We start from the raw sequence: 19224 nt of genomic DNA on the forward strand, positions 1-19224 counted from the left end.
TGCTTTTGTGTCAAGGAATATGATGACTTATGCTGCTCAGTTTGGCTGGTGGAGAAAGATCAATACTAACTGACAAAGCAGCCAGGGATGCCAAACCTAAATTGTGCAGATAGTGAAACGTGGAAACAAAAACAGAGAATGTTGGAAAATGCTCAGCAGACGGGCAGTAACTGCATTGAATAAAACAGTATACATCTGGGGGTTGAGGACCAAAATTAGGCATGTAACAATGACAGAGGTGGAAAAAGGAGTGAAACAACAGAGTGCATATAATAATAGCACATTAAATAAAATGGGCGGCATGTTAGTGTAAATATATTATAGAGCCAGCAATCCGGGTTCAATTCTGCTACGGTCTGTGAGGAGTCTGCTATGGGCACCTGTATGGGTCCTAGTTATGCCTGCCTTTTTGTTAGCTTTGTGGAACAATCTATATTCCGTGCCTATTCTGGTATCTGTTCCCCACTTTTCCTTCGCTACATCAATGACTGCATTGGCGCTGCTTCCTGCACGCATGCAGAGCTCGTTGACTTTATTAACTTTGCCTCCAACTTTCACCCTGCCCTCAAGTTTACCTGGTCCATTTCCGACACCTCCCTCCCCTTTCTAGATCTTTCTGTCTCTGTCTCTGGAGACAGCTTATCCACTGATGTCTACTATAAACCTACTGACTCTCACAGCTATCTGGACTATTCGTCTTCTCACCCTATCTCTTGCAAAAACGCCATCCCCTTCTCGCAATTCCTCCGTCTCCACCGCATCTGCTCTCAGGATGAGGCTTTTCATTCTAGGACGAGGGAGATGTCCTCCTTTTTTAAAGAAAGGGGCTTCCCTTCCTCCACTATCAACTCTGCTCTTAAACGCATCTCCCCCATTTCACGTACATCTGCTCTCACTCCATCCTCCCACCACCCCACTAGGAATAGGGCTTCCTCGGTCCTCACCTACCACCCCACCAGCCTCTGGGTCCAACATATTATTCTCCGTAAATTCCGCCACCTCCAACGGGATCCCACCACTAAGCACATCTTTCCCTCCCCCCCCGCTTTCCGCAGGGATTGCTCCCTTCGCGACTCCCTTGTCCATTTGTCCCCCCCCAACCCTCCCCACTGATCTCCCTCCTGGCACTTATCCTTGTAAGCAGAACAAGTGCTACACATGCCCTTACACTTCCTCCCTTACTACCATTCAGGGCCCCAAACAGTCCTTCCAGGTGAGGCGACACTTCACCTGTGAGTCGACTGGGGTGATATACTGCGTCCGATGTGGCCTTTTATATATTGACGAGACCCGACGCAGACTGGGAGACCGCTTTGCTGAACACCTATGCACTGTCCGCCAGAGAAAGCAGGATCTCCCAGTGGCCATACATTTTAATTCCACATCCCATTCCCATTCTGACATGTCTATCCACGGCCTCCTCTACTGTAAAGATGAAGCCACACTCAGGTTGGAGGAACAACACCTTATATTCCGTCTGGGTAGCCTTCAACCTGATGGCATGAACATCGACTTCTCTAACTTCCGCTAATGCCCCACCTCCCCCTCGTACCCCATCTGTTATTTATTTTTATACACACATTCTTTCTCTCACTCTCCTTTTTCTCCCTCTGTCCCTCTGAATATACCCCTTGCCCATCCTCTGGGTTCCCCCCGCCCCTTGTCTTTCTTCCCGGACCTCCTGTCCCATGATCCTCTCGTATCCCTTTTACCAATCACCTGTCCAGCTCTTGGCTCCATCCCTCCCCCTCCTGTCTTCTCCTATCATTTTGGGTCTCCCCCTTCCCCTCCAACTTTCAAATCCCTTACTCACTCTTCCTTCAGTTAGTCCTGACGAAGGGTCTCGGCCTGAAACGTCGACTGTACCTCTTCCTAGAGATGCTGCCTGACCTGCTGCATTTACCAGCAACTTTGATGTGTGTTGCTTGAATTTCCAGCATCTGCAGAACTCCTGTTGTCTGTGAGGAGTTTGTATGTTCTCCCCATGACCAAATGGGTTTCATCCACATGCTCCATTTTCCGCCTACATTCCAAAGACCTAAAGGTTGGCAAGTTAATTGAACACATGGTGTAATTGGCTCATTGGGTCGGAAAGGAAGAAATGTCTTGTATTTATGAAGTAAAAGAAGTGGGTTTGAAGTGTAATTACTGCTTTGAAATGGGAAATGCATTACCCAAAGCGCACACAGCAAACTCCAAAAAAGTAACAACACAATAACAATGAGGCAATCTGCTTGAAGTGACACTGAAAGAGGGATAATTAATTAGTGAACAGTCTATTATTGTCACATGTAACGAGAGTACAGTGACAAGCTTCTTTCTGCATGCCATCCAGACTGATCATACCAAACAATTACAGTGAGGTAGTACAAAAGGAAAGCAATAAAGGAGTGCAGAGTATTACAGCTATAAAGAAAGTGTGGTGCTGGTAGGTGAATAAGGTGCAAAGGCCTTGAGTTGTCCACCTGCACTTTACTTTCTCTGTAACTGTAGACTGGGTGAAACAGTAGAACTGGTAGCTAATCCACATGTGAAAGCCAGAAACTGAACATGGTTTTTAGAGGCTATCTGAGATGCCATTGGTAGTGGGAACTTAACCCTTTTGTCACCCCCGGCTATAACAACCTTACAGAAACCTCGACTCCTGTACTTAGAAACATGGAAACATAGATAACCTACAGCACAATACAGGCCCTTCTGCCCACAGAGTTGTGCCGAACATGTCCCTACCTTAGAAATTACTAGGCCTACCCTCTAAAAGTCCTCTATTTTTCTAAGCTCCATGTACCTATCCAAAAGTCTTTTAACAGACCCTATCGTATCCGCCTCCACCACCGTTGCTGGCAGCCCATTCCGCGCACTCACCACTCTCTGCATAAAAAACTTACCCCTGACATCTCCTCTGTACCTGCTCCCCAGCACCTTAAACCTGTGTCCTCTTGTGGCAACCATTTCAGCCCTGGGAAAAAGCCTCTGACTATCCTCACAATCAATGCCTCTCGTCATCTTGTACACCCCTTGTTCAGCACTTGGTCTGTAGTCTGCTTTGCCTTCATTACAAAGAAGAGGAGGAATTTCTTTAGCCAGAAGGAATCTGTGGAAGTCATTGCGGCAGAAGGCTGTGGGGGGCACATCATTGGCTGTACTTGATCAGTTGATTAGCCTTGATTAGTAATTAGGTAATTAGTAATTAGTGATTAGGTTACGGGGAGAAGGTAGGAGAATGGGACTGAGAGGGATAATAAATCATCATGTTTGGCAGTTCACCTAGGTGAAGGAAACTCTGATCTCAAACCTCCACTCGGTTGAGTCTATACCCATTCATGGGGAAGGCTTCGGGAGTAGACACCAAGGGAAAATCCAGAGCTGGAGCTGCAGTGAAGAACACATTGTTGAAGATGGTGGAACCATCTGTGTAACTTATTACTCTTCACCTCAACACCATGTAAGGTTCGGTTACTCCCTTCAGTGTGTATGCTCCCATGCTGTGCTCCATATCTGAGGCAAAGGATGAGTTTTATGAGCACACTGCAGCCATCATCAGGATTATCCCCAGCAAGGAACATTTTGTTCTGCTGGGTGACTTCATAGCCATTGTGGGTGCAGATCATAAATCATGGTCCTCCTGCCTAGGACACTTTGGAGTGGGCAAGACCAACGAGAGTGGATTGTCGTACTTGATCAGTTCATTAGCCTTATGATAGGTGCTAGAGTTCTGCACCTATCATAATCCACGTGTCACCAACTCATACTTCCCGACCAGATTTCAACACAAAGTTTCCTAGAGACACTACCTAGCTCCAGACACTGGCACCAGCTGGACTTGATCCCGATCAGGTGTTCCTTCCTCTGCAGAGTGTTTTTCACACGTTCTAACCATAGCGACGATTGCAACACAGACCACTTGCTGGTGTGTTGCAAGATCAGATTGCAGTCAAAAAAATTTCATCGTGCTAAACAAGGTAACCCTCACATTGATGTCAGCAAGGTGTCTCACCCAGACCTGCTGGAGCAGTTTGTTAAGTCCTTCAAGAAAGAACTGAGCAACCAGCACCCTGGAAACTCTGTCACAGAGAAAAGGGAACTTCTGCAGAATACCATCTCCAACACAGCCTTAGCTGCCTTGACGCTGAAAACAAATGACTGGTTCGAAGCCAAATCCAATGAGATGACCCCCATCATTGAAGCCAAACATGCTGCCTTACTCGAGAACAAGCTTTCGACATCTGAGAAAAACCTACAGATCTTCAGGGCTGCTAGTAGTAAAGTTCAGCAGACTGGCAGTTGCTGTGCCAACGACTTCACTGGATCCAGCTCAGTGAAGACATCCAGATTGTAGCACTGACAGGCAGTATCAGGGGTACGTATGCTGGTATCAGAGCAAGATGGCTTCCCTCAAATCCATCAATGGGGAAGTAATCATAGACAGGGCAAACAGATGGAGAGATGGGTCAAACATTACTCTGACCTCTACTCTGGAGTGAACACTGCCACCAACTCAGCCCTGGATACAATTGAGTGCCCGCCAACAATGGAAGCATTGGATGCAGAGCCGACCCGAGAGAAGCTCAACAAGGCCATCGACAGCTTGGCCTCAGGGAAGGCACCAGGCAATGATGGGATCCCCCCAGACCTGATCAAGCATTGCATGACTTCATGCACCCGCTACATGAGGTCCTCTGTCAGTGCTGGCAGGAAGGAGCTGTACGGCAGGATATGAACAACACCAAGATCATTACTTTCTACGAAAACAAAGGTGAGACAAATAACTATAAAAACTACAGGGGCACCTCTCTCTTGAATGTTGTTGGCAAAGTCTTTGCCCGAGTCTTCTTGATCCACTTACAGGAGTTGGCTGAATATGTCAACCCTGAGACACAGAGTGGCTTCCTTGCTGGAAGGTCAACTGTGGACATTATTTTCTTTTTGCGCCAACATCCAGGAGAACTGTAGGGAAAAAAAGAAGTGCCTCTACGCTGTGTTTATTGATCTCACCAAGGCATTTGACTTGGTCAGCAGAGACAGGACCTTTCTGATCCTCTTTAAAGTAGACTGCCTACCAAGCCTACAGAGCATGATCAAATCCTTCCAGAACAACACATGCAATAAAATGGCAGGAAGGCTATGTTCTCATCCCATCGATCTTCGGGATCTTCTTTGCCCTCCTCCTGAGGCACACATTTGGCACTGCAAGAGAGGGGATCTACTTCCACACTCGATCAGATGGCAGGCTTTTTAACCTCACACACCTAAGAGCCAAATCCATGTGTACAGGTCTATGACTGGAAACATGCTGCTTGCTGATGGTGCAGCAGTCGCAACCCACCCTCCACAGCACCTCCAGAGCCTGTCAGAATGCTTCTTCCAGGCCTGCAAGGCATTTGGTCTGACTAATAGCCAGAAGAAGACAAACCTCTTGGGGCAAGACATGGAGGCGCCACCAGTCATTAACATTACTAACTGCAAACTGGATGTGTTCATCAGTGACAACCTCCCCTTGGATGCAGAAATCAACAAGTGCACCAGAAAGGCTGCAACAACTCTTGCCTGCTTCATCACACAAGTCTGGGAGAACTCCAGACTTTCAGTCAAAACAAAGATGTCGGTATACAATGCTGTCTCATCAGAACACTGATGTACAGCAGCAAGGCCTGGGCAACATGTATTAATCAGGACAGAAGGCTCAACACCTTCCATACAAGCTGCATCTTCTGGAGAGACAGATACCCAACCCTGAGCTTCTCATTCGTACCAGCCTCCCTGATCAGGCAGTGCTGGCTGGGTCATGTTCACTGCATGCAGGATGGCCACATCCCAAAACACGTCCTCTACGGTGAGCTGGGATCAGCAAGAAAACTCCTGGCAGTCCACGACTGCGCTACAAGGATGTCTGCAAGCAGGACATGAAGGTGCTGGAGATCAACATTGAGTCCTGAGCGGAACTTGCAGCCAACCACACCAAATGGAGAAGCAACACCTTAAGTCAGGTGAAGGGAAAACCCCTGAAAGCGGCAGAAGACGACTGGGCCCATAGAAAGGAACGCTGCAGCTCCAGCAGAGCTGAAACCACTTACAGATGCGACCTTTGCAACAGAGACTTTATTCTCATATTGGTCTCATCAGGCACTATACCAATGTAGATATCTAGGATGCAATATCCATAGTCGACCTTGACCAATGCAGGGACACAAAAAAGACTGAATGGTCAAGAGTTCATTGTTATCATACAATAGGTTCATTCAAGAATCTTCTCACAGTGGGGAGGACTCCGTGTACTATAGTCAGTAGCCACATTATTAGGTCTACCTGTACATCTGCTCGTTAATGCAATTATCTGATCAGCCAATCATGTCGCAGCAACTCAATGTATAAAAGCATGTAGACATGTTCAGGAGGTTCAGTTGTTCTTCAGACCAAACATCAGAATAGGGAAGAAATGTTAGCTAAATGACTTTGACTGTGGAATGGTTGTTGTGCTAGATGGGGTGGTTTGAGTATCTCAGAAACTGCTGCTCTCCTGGTATTTTTCACGCACAACTGTCACTAGAGTTCACAGGAAATGGTACCAGAAAAAATATCTGGGAACAGCAGTTCTGTGGACTAAAATGTCTTGTTAATGACAGAAGTCAGAGGAGATTAGCCTGACCGATTCAATTCAAGTCAATTCAAGTTTAATTGTCATTAACCTGAATACTCATGAATACTGCCAAATGAAATAGTGTTACTCTGGAGTCAAGGAGCAAAACACAGTACCAACAGTCATACACAGCACAAAGCACACACAAGATAGGAAGCACAGATGGTATCACAATCGCGCCATAAGAGAGTCAATAACTTGTGCCATCAATTCACGGCTGACCACAATAGAGGCCATCTCCCATCAGTGCTGGAGGGGCAGCACGGACTCCAGCCTGAACACTACGCCACACCTCCCCCAGTGGAGCACATTGGCCCCAATGGACCCTCCCCTGGCGATGCCATGACTTGAGGCCCTTTCCATGCACGTACAAGACAGCAAGCCACATAGAATATAGGTAAAAATACAACCGCACAAAATATACATGTACTGTACATAGTCCAGAACCCCAGCCCATTGAACCCTTCAGTCAACCACAACAGAGTTTGTCTTCTGCCAAGCGAGCACTGGGGGTGGGGGGGGGGGGGGCAGTACCAATTCCAGCCTGGACGCCATACCACACCGCCCCCAGAGAGCACCGGCCCCAACACCCCTCTCTCAGGCAATACCATGGCTTGAGGTCCAGTCCTCGCATATACAAGAGAACAAGCCCATAAAAGTACAGCCACAAAATATACTGTACATGTATAAAATCCAGACCCTTCAGTCCATTGAAATTTTCAGTTGACCAAGCCAACAGGAAGATGATAGTAACTCACATAACCACATGTTACAAAGTGGTGTGCATAAGAGCATCTCTGAACACACTACACATTGAACCTTGAAGTGGATGGGCTACAGCAGCAGAAGTTCGTGAACGTACAACCAGTGGACATTTTATTAGGTACAGGGGTCACTGAGTTTATATTGAAACAGTGCCCGGGATCTTTTAAAATGGGCAGACAGTGTGCCTCTTTAACTTTTTTACTGAAAGGTTGCAACTCAAATCGTACTGAAGTGAGAAAAATGAAAAGTGACCTCATTGTCTTTAACTTTGTCCACAGTGCAGATGTTGAAATAAAAGGTGTGAAATTTCACTTTGATTCCTAACTTGGCTCCACTGCAATATTTTGAATGTATATTAACCCAGAGAACAAATTGTCCCACACTGTGCTGCCAGTGGTGATAAAGGTAGTGTACACACTGCAGCATCCATTACCCATCCTTACCCTCTGTTCCAACTGAGTCCTGTTGGATAAGATCAGTGACTATACTGTACATCTACGATACCTATAATGCGGAATAAATTAATATTCAGGAAATTAAATACAGATCCTTTTGTTAAAGTGCCGAGCACAGGTTTAGATACTACAGGCAAATAGCTGCAAAAGTAAACTTGAGAAGTAGAACTTATATCTAGATAAATTTGTTCACAACCTTGCGTCCTCACACTACTGCAAATGTGTTCCTTTTGAAATGTAGTCACTATTAAAAATTTTAAAATTAGGTTTCTTTATCAGATGTACATTGAAACATATAGTGAAATACATTGTTTGTGTTAAATCAGTGAGGATTAAAGTCATACCGCTGAATACAGAAGCCAATTTTTTAATTTTTTTATATATATATATAAAAATAAATGTTATTTGCTCTCCCCACTTTCAATTTTTTCCAGTTCTTATATACAAAATCATCAATCTGAAACATTATCTTGGTTCCTCTCTCAACTTTTGGTTTCTGAGCTCATGAGTGTTTCCAAAATCCTGCTTAATGTAGTATGTTGGTTGAGGATTTTCAATGTTAGCCAAGACTTTGCAGGATTCTTCTGTCCTACTACAAGCATTGCCTTCAGATTTTTACCATCCTCCTGAAGAGGCAGAGCAACATCAGCTTAAAGAAGGCAGTGCTTTGAATGCTCATGGAGTCATAGAGTTTTGAAGCATAGAAATGGTCCTTTGACTCACTGTTTCCATACTAGCCCTTGCTTCCCTTCTTAAATAAAGGAAAAACATCAGCTGTTCTCCTGTCTCTGGTACCTTACTTGTGCCTAACAAAGATGCATCAAGGCCCTAACAATCTTCTCCCTTGCTTCATATAGAAACTAGGGGATTTATCAATCTTATATATCTCCCATGACATCTAACATCTCCTCCTTAAAACTAACTTGTCCAAATTATCCTTGCACTCCTCCCTGAACTTCCTATCGCCCATGTTCTTCTCCTTGGTGAATGCAAATTAACTATTCATTTAGGACTTCACCCACAGCATTAAATCCCACACATAGATTCAATCTTTAGTCCAAAGGGGACTCGCCCTGTACTTGACTACCCTATTGCTCATGACATAGAATGTTTGAAATAAATTTATTATCAAAGTGCATATATGTCACAACATACAAACCTGAGATTCATTTTCTTGCAGGCATACACAGTAAATCCACAATAGAATCAATGAAAGACTGCACCCAGCAGAACAGACAAACAACCAGTGTGCAAAGGACAACACACTATGCAAATCCAAAAGAAAATAAATAAATATATAAGCAATAAATATTGAGAACATGAGATGAAGTGTTCTTGGAAGTGAAGGTCTTGGGCTCCTCCATAATCTTACCTGCTATGGATAGTTCCTGACTTTTTTTTGTTCTCTGAAGTTCTCTCCAACTTGACAGATATTTCTTAGGGCAGCACGGTAGCTTAGTGGTTAGCACAATGCTTTAAAGTACCAGTGACCGGGGTTCAATTCCAACCATTGTAGGGAGTTTGTACATTCTCCTCGGGATCATGTGGATTTACTCCAGGTGCTCTGGTTTCCTCCCATAGTCCAAAGACGTACTGGTTGATCGCTTAATTGGTCATTACAAATTGTCCCATGATCAGGCTAGGATTAAATCAGGGGTTGCTGGGCAGCACAAATCAAAGGGCTGGAAGGGCCTATGCTTCTTTGTAACTCAACAAAAATGAAAAACAATATGCTCTGTAGTACTCAAGAGACTCCTGTGATCCCAATTTCCTAAACATGCCATATATTTACTTTTTTCCTGATCAAGCCTTCAATATTATTTATTATTCAGTTCCTTCATTTTGCCATTTTTGCCTTTTACCCTTATAAGAACATGCTGACCCTGAATTCTTTACAAACTCCATTTTAAAAAACTCCCATTCTCAACTCTTATTTTACCCACAGGCATCTGCTCCCAATTTACTTCAGCCAGATTTGTTCTTATTGTGCTGCTGACATCAGTTTTTCCTCAAATGAAAATCTTAACTTGAGGACCAACCTTATCCCCTTCTCCTAGAAACTTACCAAATTATGGTCACTATTCCCAAACTATTGCCTCCACCAATGCTTCCATCACCTACCCAGTTTAAATTTGTTAAGGTAGAGTCAGTGCTGCCCTCACAAGAAATTCTGCAGATAATGAAAATCAAAATCAACGTACATAAGATGCTGGAGGAACTCAGCATATCATGCAGAATTTATGGAGAAGGATAAACAGTTGATGTTTTGGGCCAAGACCGTTCATCAGGACTGGAAAGGAAGGGGGAAGGAGCCAAAATAAGAAGGTGAGGGTATGGGAAGAAATACAGGCTGGCAGGTGTTGGGTGAGACTAGATCAGGAAAAAGGAGGGTGGATGAAGTAAGAAGTTAGGAGGTGATAGGTGGAAATGGTCAAGAGCTGAAGAAGCAGGAATCTGATAGTGAACCTTGGAAAAAAGGGAAAGAGGAGGGTCACCACTGGGAGGTGATTCACAGGTAAGGAGAAGAGAAGCAGTAAGACGGGGTTCAGAATGAAGAAATGAAAAAAGAAAGGTGGGGATGAGGTGGGGAAGAAATTACCAGAAGTTAGAGAAATTGATGTTCGGGTTCATCAAGAACCAAAGGTTGAAGGTTACCCTGTCGGAGTATGAGGTTTTGCTCCTTGACCTGCCTGCTGCTGTGTTTTACACATCCACAGTTTTGCACTGAATTGTAAGCCAAAATGATATGCTTAAAACACTGACACGTTGTGATTTAAACATCTATTTCAGGATGCTGCCACTGAGCCAAGCTGCTTCATGAGTTCATTGCAATTCAGAGAGAGATGGTGTTTAACCTGACACCTGATTCTTGAGGTCCATGCTTTTATGTGTCAGTTCATAGCCAAAATGATAATGAATGTAAAGAAGGGCATTCATTCTTAAGCTTACCTATCAGAAAATCAGCGAGAAATCCTGAGCCTGGAATCGTGCCTGCAATCATTTGGATTCATGTATTTCAAAATTAATCTCTGGCTATACTCTGAGATCAGGATACCAAAAGGGTGCTGCAGATAGAGAGTGCCCTGTGACATTTGGTCAAAAGCAACAACATAAAGGATGGCAAGGCTTCTGTGTCTTTTCACTGAAATTCGGGAGATTGAGGAATTGCTCCAGTTTCTCAAACATTTTATTTCTCAATATAAGGGCCAATCCTTTCAATCAGACCAACTCCACAGGGTACAGTGTTAGGACTTGCACAGCAAGAGATTGTTAAAACCCCAAAGCCAGCCACCTGCCAATGTTGGAATGGAATGATTTTATTTTTCTTCTTCAGTTGTAATGCACCCAGATACAGCATGTCTGTTATGTGAATGACAATCTAATGACAGGATCAAATTAACAGATTAACAAATTTCACGACACATGCCGGTGATAATAAACCTGATTCTGATTCTGTTATGTGAATGACAATCTAATTACTTGATCTGTGGAAAATTCAGACCCAGTTTTTCACAGCAGTATCCATGAGGACTGTAGTGTATACTTTTAGTTTAAAGTGGAATGGTCCATCTGGAGATAAAGTCTTATGAAGATAGGTTGAGCGAACTATGACTTTTTTTTTGGAGCGAAGGAGGATGAGAAGCAACTTCACAAAGGTGTACAAGATGGTAAGAGGCATAGATAGAGTGGACAGCCAGAGAGATTTTCGCATGGCTAGTGTGAGAGTACACTTCTCAGGTGACTGGAGGAAGGTATCGAGGGGGTGTCAGAGCTTTTTACACAGTGGTAAGTTTGTGGAACGGAGAGCAGTTGTAGAGGCAAACACACTTAAAAAACTCTTAGATAGGCACATGGATGAAAGAAAAATGGAAGGCTATGTAGGAGGGAGGTGTTTGATTGAGTTAAAGTAGGATAAAAGCTCAGCACAACATTGTGGGCCGAAGGGCCTGTAACGTGCCTGTAGTGCTCTATCTTAGTGGCTGACACTGTTCTCTGCCCAACTGCATGAACAATATTTTTCAGTTGCACTGTTTCTTTCAAGCAACAAGAGTGAAAGACTGGAGCTTGCAGTCCCCTTTGCCACAAACATGGAAAATGATAGAAATAATCAGTAGGTCAGGCAGAAAGGGTTGCTAACCTTCATCGGAGTTTTGTTAGTGATGTGCTAGTTTCATAGCAGGTCAGCCTTCCATCCTGAAGGAATCTAGCAAGGGTGCTTGTAAGACAAGTTCTGTGATGTAATTCATGCATGTTGCTCTCTTGTTCGGAACAACATACTTGAAGTGTTCATTGCAGGACTTATCTATGTCCAGGACAGAGAAGCAGGGAGGAAAATTCATACGGACACTATCCACCCTGCAAACTGCCTTTTCCAAAAGCTCCCTTCTATTAAAACAAAAAAATTCACCCCATCTTAAAAGTTTCTTCCCCTGAAGTAGTTAATCTGATCAACTATTTGAGTTAGCCCCCCACCACTCCCCCCTGTCCATTACCCTCATTACTGTACTGCATTATAAGCACTTTTTATCATGCTGTTCACATTGTAAATACATGATGATATTTATGAATTTATGAACATTTTAGTCCATACCTGTCCCTTAATCTCTGACCGCATTTGTATATTATTCTTCACTCTTTTTCATTGTTGAACATTGTTTCTGTTGCACATCCAGCACATCACAGCAAATTACTAGTATGTGTAAATGTGAATATTATGGTGTTATGGTAAGTATTACGTGTTATGGTGAGTATTACGTGTTATGGTGAATAAAATTGTCAGCAAGACCAAGGAGATGATTATTGGAGGAAACTGGAAGTTTATGAGCCAGTCCTCGTTGGGAGATCAGAGTAGATGTGGAAAGGATGTTTCCCATGGTGGAAGAGTCTAGGACAAGAGGACATAGCCTCAGGATAAAGGAGCATCCATTTAAAACAGTGATACGGAGAAACTTCTTTAGCCGTGATTGAATAGCGGAACAGACTCAATGGGCTGAATGGCCTAATTCTGCTCCTCTGTCTTCTGGTCTTATCGCTGGCTGAGCTCAAGAGATGCCACATCCAATTTTGATAGCTTTGTTGCCTCCTGGTGGTGAGGGTCAGCAACTTTAAATTCCTTGGCATTATCCCTTCAGAGAACCTGTCCTGGTTCCGGCAGGTTTTTAAGTGCCACTAGAAAGAAAGCATGGCAGCGCCTCTACTTCCTTCGAAATTTACAGAGATTCGGCATGTCGAGAAACTTCAATAGATGTGTGGTATTGACTAGTTGCTTCACAGCCATGCTCTCTTCTTGCTGCTGCCATCAGGAAGGTGGTACAGGAGCCCAGGACGCACGCCATGAGGTTCACAAACAGTTATTACCCTCAGCCATCAGGCTGTTGAAACAGAAGGGTTACCTTCACTAAATTTCACTTGCCTCATCACTGATCTGTTACGACAACCTTCTGACTCATTTTCAAGGACTCTTCATCTCATGTTCTCAATATTTATTGCTTATTTATTTATTATTATTAGTTCCTCTTTTTCTTTTTGTATTTCCACAGTTTGTTGTCTTTTGCACATTGGTTGTTTGTCTATCTTGTTGGGCACGGTCTTTCATTGATTCTCCAGTGTTTCTTGGATGTACTGTGAAAGCTGCATGAAAATGAATCTCAGGCTTATACATGATGTACCTTGATTATAAATTTATTTTATACCTTGAACTTAGAACTTGTTCCTGAAAACAGCATGAAGATTCCAAACAAGAGTTATTACATCATGTTTATAAAGCATTGCAATCTAAATATTACTGTCCTGCATAGCTGGAATTGTGTGCCATGTTCAAAGCAAGATTTTACTTTTTAAAATACCCGTTTCATATGCCTTGTGGATTTCAACATCTTTTGTGGTGTTTTGTGACTTGAATAGAGGATACTGTATTTGAGGTGAGAAGTGATCAAGCAGCTAATGTCCTTTCCTTTGCTTTGCAGGTTTTATCGGCTTTCCTAATGTTGATAACAGCAGAATGAAGATAACTTTTATTCAGAAATTTCAGACAGAAAACAGGTAGGAATATTGTCGGTGCTGAATTCAGGCAATTTGAGCTCTTTCACATTCTTTATGTGTTGTGTGCGTGTGAATTATATGTACTGTGTTGTGCACTTGGTCCGGAGGAACACTGTTTGGTTTGCTGTATTCATGTGTGTAGGTGAATCACAATAAACTGAACATGACCTTGAAATTCTGCATTCAAAACTTCGCATTTTCTTGATATTAGAAGACTTTATATTGTGTCAGTGGGAACAGGGAATGGTGGAAGAGCAAGTTTATAACTCTGTGTGCAGATCAAGAGGGATGATGGCCAGTTGCATGAGCGGCAAAGATATGGCACATGGATTATAATGAGGAAAAATATGGGTTTGTTGGCCAGAAATTTAAAGGAAGTATATACTGTATTTCTAAATGGAAATAGATTACAGAGCCTTGACAAGCAGATGAATCTGCAAGTAATTAGAAAGTGCACAGAATATTATTGTTTTTTGGAAGAGAATAGGAAAACAGAAGTACAGGACTTATACTTTAGTTACACAGGACATTGGTGAAACAGATTTTGGAATACCCTGTAGAGTGCAGATATCTGTAAATAAGGAAGAATATGAAAGCATTGGAACTAGTTCAAAGGAAGTTTACTAGACTGAGAGCTGAAATGATTCAATTTCCTCATTGGATGAGTTTTTTTTTAACTCCTGGAATTTAGAAAAGTGAGAAATAACCTGATTGAAACACAAGATCTTGAAGGATCTTGACTAGTGGAGGTGACATTTCCTCCTACAGAAGCATCTCAAACCAGAGATCACTGATTAAAAATTAAAGGTCACCCAGTGTGTGGCAGAAAGAGGTGGATTTCTTTCTCCAAGAGTGTCATAAATCTTTCCAAGTTCCTAAATGAGCAGCAGAAACAGAGACTTTGTGTATTTTTAAGATGAAGATAGACAAGTACTTGAGAGGCAAGAAAGAATTGTTATCACACTGTACATAAGAATATAGAATTGAGGTTAAAAAGATCAGCAAGTTAGTATTATCCTGCAGAGCTTGAGGAATATACCGGCAATTTTTTCTGTTCCTAATTTATCGATGCAGACGTACTGTAAAATTAATATTAGCGGATGGGAGCACAAAATAAACAAGGTGGTTACTGCACATGTAGTTGTATTTCAAGAAGGCATAAAGGCATTTTGCCTAGAAATATACACCTGGTTGATTGCATTGATTTGACTGTGGCTGTGCTTCTGAAATTCAGTTTCACCTACCCGAGTGGAGCTGCATTTCAGCAGGGTAAGGAAGACCTGGTGTGATTAGATGGCATGTGACTGACGACCGGTTTCCAGACAATGAAACTGAAGGAGGAACTCCAATTGTAGAAAGTTCCGATCCAACCTCAGTAGAGAAGGATACATTAGCTCTAAAGTTCGGTGCATTCTGACTTCACCAGAGCCACATGATGAAGTAAATCAGGCTGGTATATACAAATAGATTGTATTGTTTCAATTCAATTGCTAATATGGATTAAAGGGATAGATTAGATGGAGCGTAAGAAGGTATTTCATTTCTTCTACAAACATAAATAAGTGTTGCTTTTGAGAGCCAACATTGCTTAGAATTTCTGTTTTATTATCTTTTTCCACAATGCTAATTTCAATGCTTGATTGAATCATTTCTGGCTGGCACTTGTCAAAGAGCAGACTCCTGGATAATTGGAATAACAGCCCGTGACTGCTGAGCACTTTTTTGGCATTCCTACGGAAGGAAAGCAACTTTCTTCTGTGCTCTCATGTTAACTAGACACATACCTGTTCCCTTGCTGATAAATGAGACATGAGTACTAGATTGTTCGTATCCTGCTCTTGTCTTGGCCAACAATAAGCCATGTGGGATATGCGAGCATTTCTCAGTGTCAGAACACCCCACAGGAGCTATTTTTTTTTAATGCAAGCTGGAAGAAATTACAATTGTTCTACCTCTATGAGTGCTGAATATTTGATCTCTGAGACCCCAAATCTGTAATTCTAACAGGCTACTGTTTCCTCAAAGATTGGACAGCTTTCACTCCAGCCATCCATCTTGTGCAGCTGCTCAGAGAGTCGGTGTATCCGTGTCCTCAGATGTCTTCTCTCTGATGTGTTCGTCTCCCTGTTCAGACACTGGTACTGATGATATCAAGCTGTGCACATATGCCATTACTTCATCATCGCTGGCATTCTGACAACATTTACCGCCATCGCACGCCAAGATATCAGCTAGCTTTGTACATTTGTCATCTAGGAGCCGACATCACAAGCACTTCCTATTTCTGTTCTTTGCCATTCTGTACAGACAGCGAAGGGTGGACTTCTGCCCCCTTGACTGCCAACTCTGAATTTTATCCATTCCTATCTGTCACTCTTTTGTAGACTTGTAGTGGAACATGAGTTTGTTACTTTGTACATGTTAGATCAGATAATACCCATCTCTGCTTTACACCTTTCAATCCTACTTGCTTCATCTGATCCTGTTTCCTCCTTCTTTTTTGGCTCTCTCTGCCCTTTTCTTGTCAACCAGTTCATGGACAAGAATAGCAAAGAGCTCATTGATCTCGTGCCTGATCTATTGTACAGCACAGCCCCTGCAGTCCCTTTATTGCTTCCACTATTTCTCCAGTTCACCCTTTGGTGGATGATGGCAAGGGAAGGAACACAAGGAGGCAAAAAAATTAAAGCTTAAAGCTCAAAGTAAATTTATTATCAACATGCATATACTGTATGTCACCGTATGCTACCCACATTTTCTTGCAGGGATTCACAGTAGAACAAAGAAAATCTATCAAATCGATGAACTACACGAACATAAATATTGACAGACAACCAACATGCAAAAGAAAACAAACTGTGCAAATACAAAAATAGGTAACAATGATAGTATGGAACGACAATCCATAATGACTGTCCGGCTATGATTTTACAGGATAAACAAACAAGAACAACTTGATAGACATAGCCATTCCAAGCACACATAACATATAGAAATCAATAAGTGGGAAAAAAACAGAAATATGCTGAATTAAACAAGGAAATTGAAAGACTTGGAACATGAACACAGTATGCATTGTCTCAATTGTAATATCTACAAATAGTATCATCCCAAAGTCACTACTCAATAGCATTAACTAATTAGTCATACACAGCAGTATTTATGTAAACCCCAGAAAGCCACAATACTAAGCACCACTAGAATAATCTGAAAGTTCCGAGCAATTGACAAATGAGTGTGCTTGGCTATGGCCGTACCTCAGTTTTTACCAGCTTGAGCTGAGAAAAAAAAATTAAAATAATAGTAATGAGGCATTTTCCAGGGCCACTCTCTAATCCCACTATAGTCATGTTCAGCTTTAAAGCCACTCTCTAATTTACTGAATCAGACAAAAATAGGGTATCAAATCAGAAACAACCAAACAAGTTATACCTTGGCACACCTTCTCTATATGGACTATCTGAAATTATAAGCTCCTTCATCAGTAAAGCTAAAGCAATTAATTTAAAAAGCAGAATAGCAGACTTTGGACTAGTAACAGTAAAATATTAAACATAAAGAAAGGTGCAGTACAGCTAGTGGAATATAAAACAGAGCAATAGGATACAATACAACCGATGAAACATTAAAGTATCTGGCATATCAACAAGGAAAGAAAATAGATCATAGTGTGATAAAGGGAAAACATACGACAGAATTTACTTCAAGGCTGAAGAAAATCTGCCAAACGGAGCTCAAAGATAAAAATATAGCAAAGGCAATAAACACTTTCACTATACCCATATTAACGTATTCTTTTGGGATAATATCTTGGGCCAAGACAGATATGGAAAATTTACAAAGAAAAATAAGAACTGACATGACAAAATTTAGAAAACACTATGTACACTCAAACACACTTAGATTAAAACTACCTAGGATAGAAGGAAGAAGAGGAATAACAGTCATAAAAAATTTATGCAACAGTAAGATAAAACTTCTGAGGATATATTTTCATCAATGAAAACAGGATTCAGCACTCCATGCGAGCATATGCAATTCTGATAAGAAGTACACACCACTAAACTTAGATGAAATCATGACCCAGAAAAATGAAGAACTTATCACAAAAGAAGAAAAGGTTAACAAATGAAAGAGCATGACCCTCCATGGAAGACATTCCCACAATCTGAGCAGGCTAGATGTTGACTCGGAAAGGTTGAAGGCCTGGCTTAGAGTTGGAGACCTCTAACAGAAGGAAAAGAGGACCAGGTAGTTAACACAAAAAAAAAATCAAAAATACATAATAAAAGACCAATAAATTCCAGGTGATCAATGCAGAAAATGCCAAGAGAGACCAGAAACAATCCAACACATTACAGGATCCTGCAGCAGTTTATGTTAGTCTGAGTATTTACACAGGCACAATCAAGTGGCAAGCATCATTCACCAAAGTCTTGCAATTTAGAATACAAACACACAGAAGCTACCATACCTTACTATAGATACAACCCTAATTCAGTTGTACAGACAGAGTCCTATAAATTATATTACATTTTATCTATTATTACAGATAGGACATTCCAAACAGACTTAGCTTACAGAAATCAATGTGTAAAAATTGCCGAAATATTCTGGATTAAAAGAGGAAATTGAAAGACTATGGAACATGAACAGGGTATACATTGTCCCAATAGTAAGATCTATAACTGGTATCATCCCAAAGTCTTTACACAATAGCATTAAACCTGTAGGCCTACCCAGCAAATATTTATGTAAATCTTCAGAAAGCCACAGTACTAAACACCACTAGAATAGTCCAAAATTTCCTAGCAGTAGAGAAATTAGTGTGCTTGGCTAAGCCCATATCTCCGGTTATACCAGCTTCAACTGAGAAAAAATAACAATAATAATAAATAAATGGTAAATGAATAGAACATAGAACATAGAATAGTACAGCACAATACAGGCCCTTTGGCCCACAATGTTGTGCCGACTCTCGAACCCTGCCTTCCATATAACCCCCCACCTTCAATTCCTTAATATACCTGTCTAATAGTCTCTTAAATTTCACTAGTGTATCTGCCTCCACTACTGACTCAGGCAGTGCATTCCACGCACCAACCACTCTCTGAGTAAAAAACCTTCCTCTAATATCCCCCTTGAACTTCCCACCCCTTACCTTGAAGCCATGTCCTCTTGTATTGAACAGTGGTGCCCTGGGGAAGAGGCGCTGGCTGTCCACTCTATCTATTCCTCTTAAATAATACTGAGAACATGACAGAAGCAGTAAGATCAATCAAATCTTCTCAATCAGAGGCTCCAACAATGGCCATTTTGCTTAAA

General features: G+C 42.0%; 1 protein-coding gene across 9 annotated transcripts in view; it reads left to right on the forward strand.

Moving 5' to 3' along the window:
- The window catches only part of LOC140197572 (teneurin-3-like), a 2811066-nt gene that overhangs the window by 2060195 nt on the left and 731647 nt on the right, over positions 1-19224 (forward strand). For all 9 annotated transcript variants that reach the window (XM_072257693.1, XM_072257692.1, XM_072257694.1 and 6 more), the window contains one exon: positions 13824-13899. The gene's annotated coding sequence lies outside the window, so the exon portion shown is untranslated. The remainder of the gene's footprint in view (positions 1-13823; positions 13900-19224) is intronic.

The sequence above is a fragment of the Mobula birostris genome, chromosome 5 (assembly GCF_030028105.1).
Source record: "Mobula birostris isolate sMobBir1 chromosome 5, sMobBir1.hap1, whole genome shotgun sequence".
NCBI lineage: Eukaryota > Metazoa > Chordata > Chondrichthyes > Myliobatiformes > Myliobatidae > Mobula > Mobula birostris.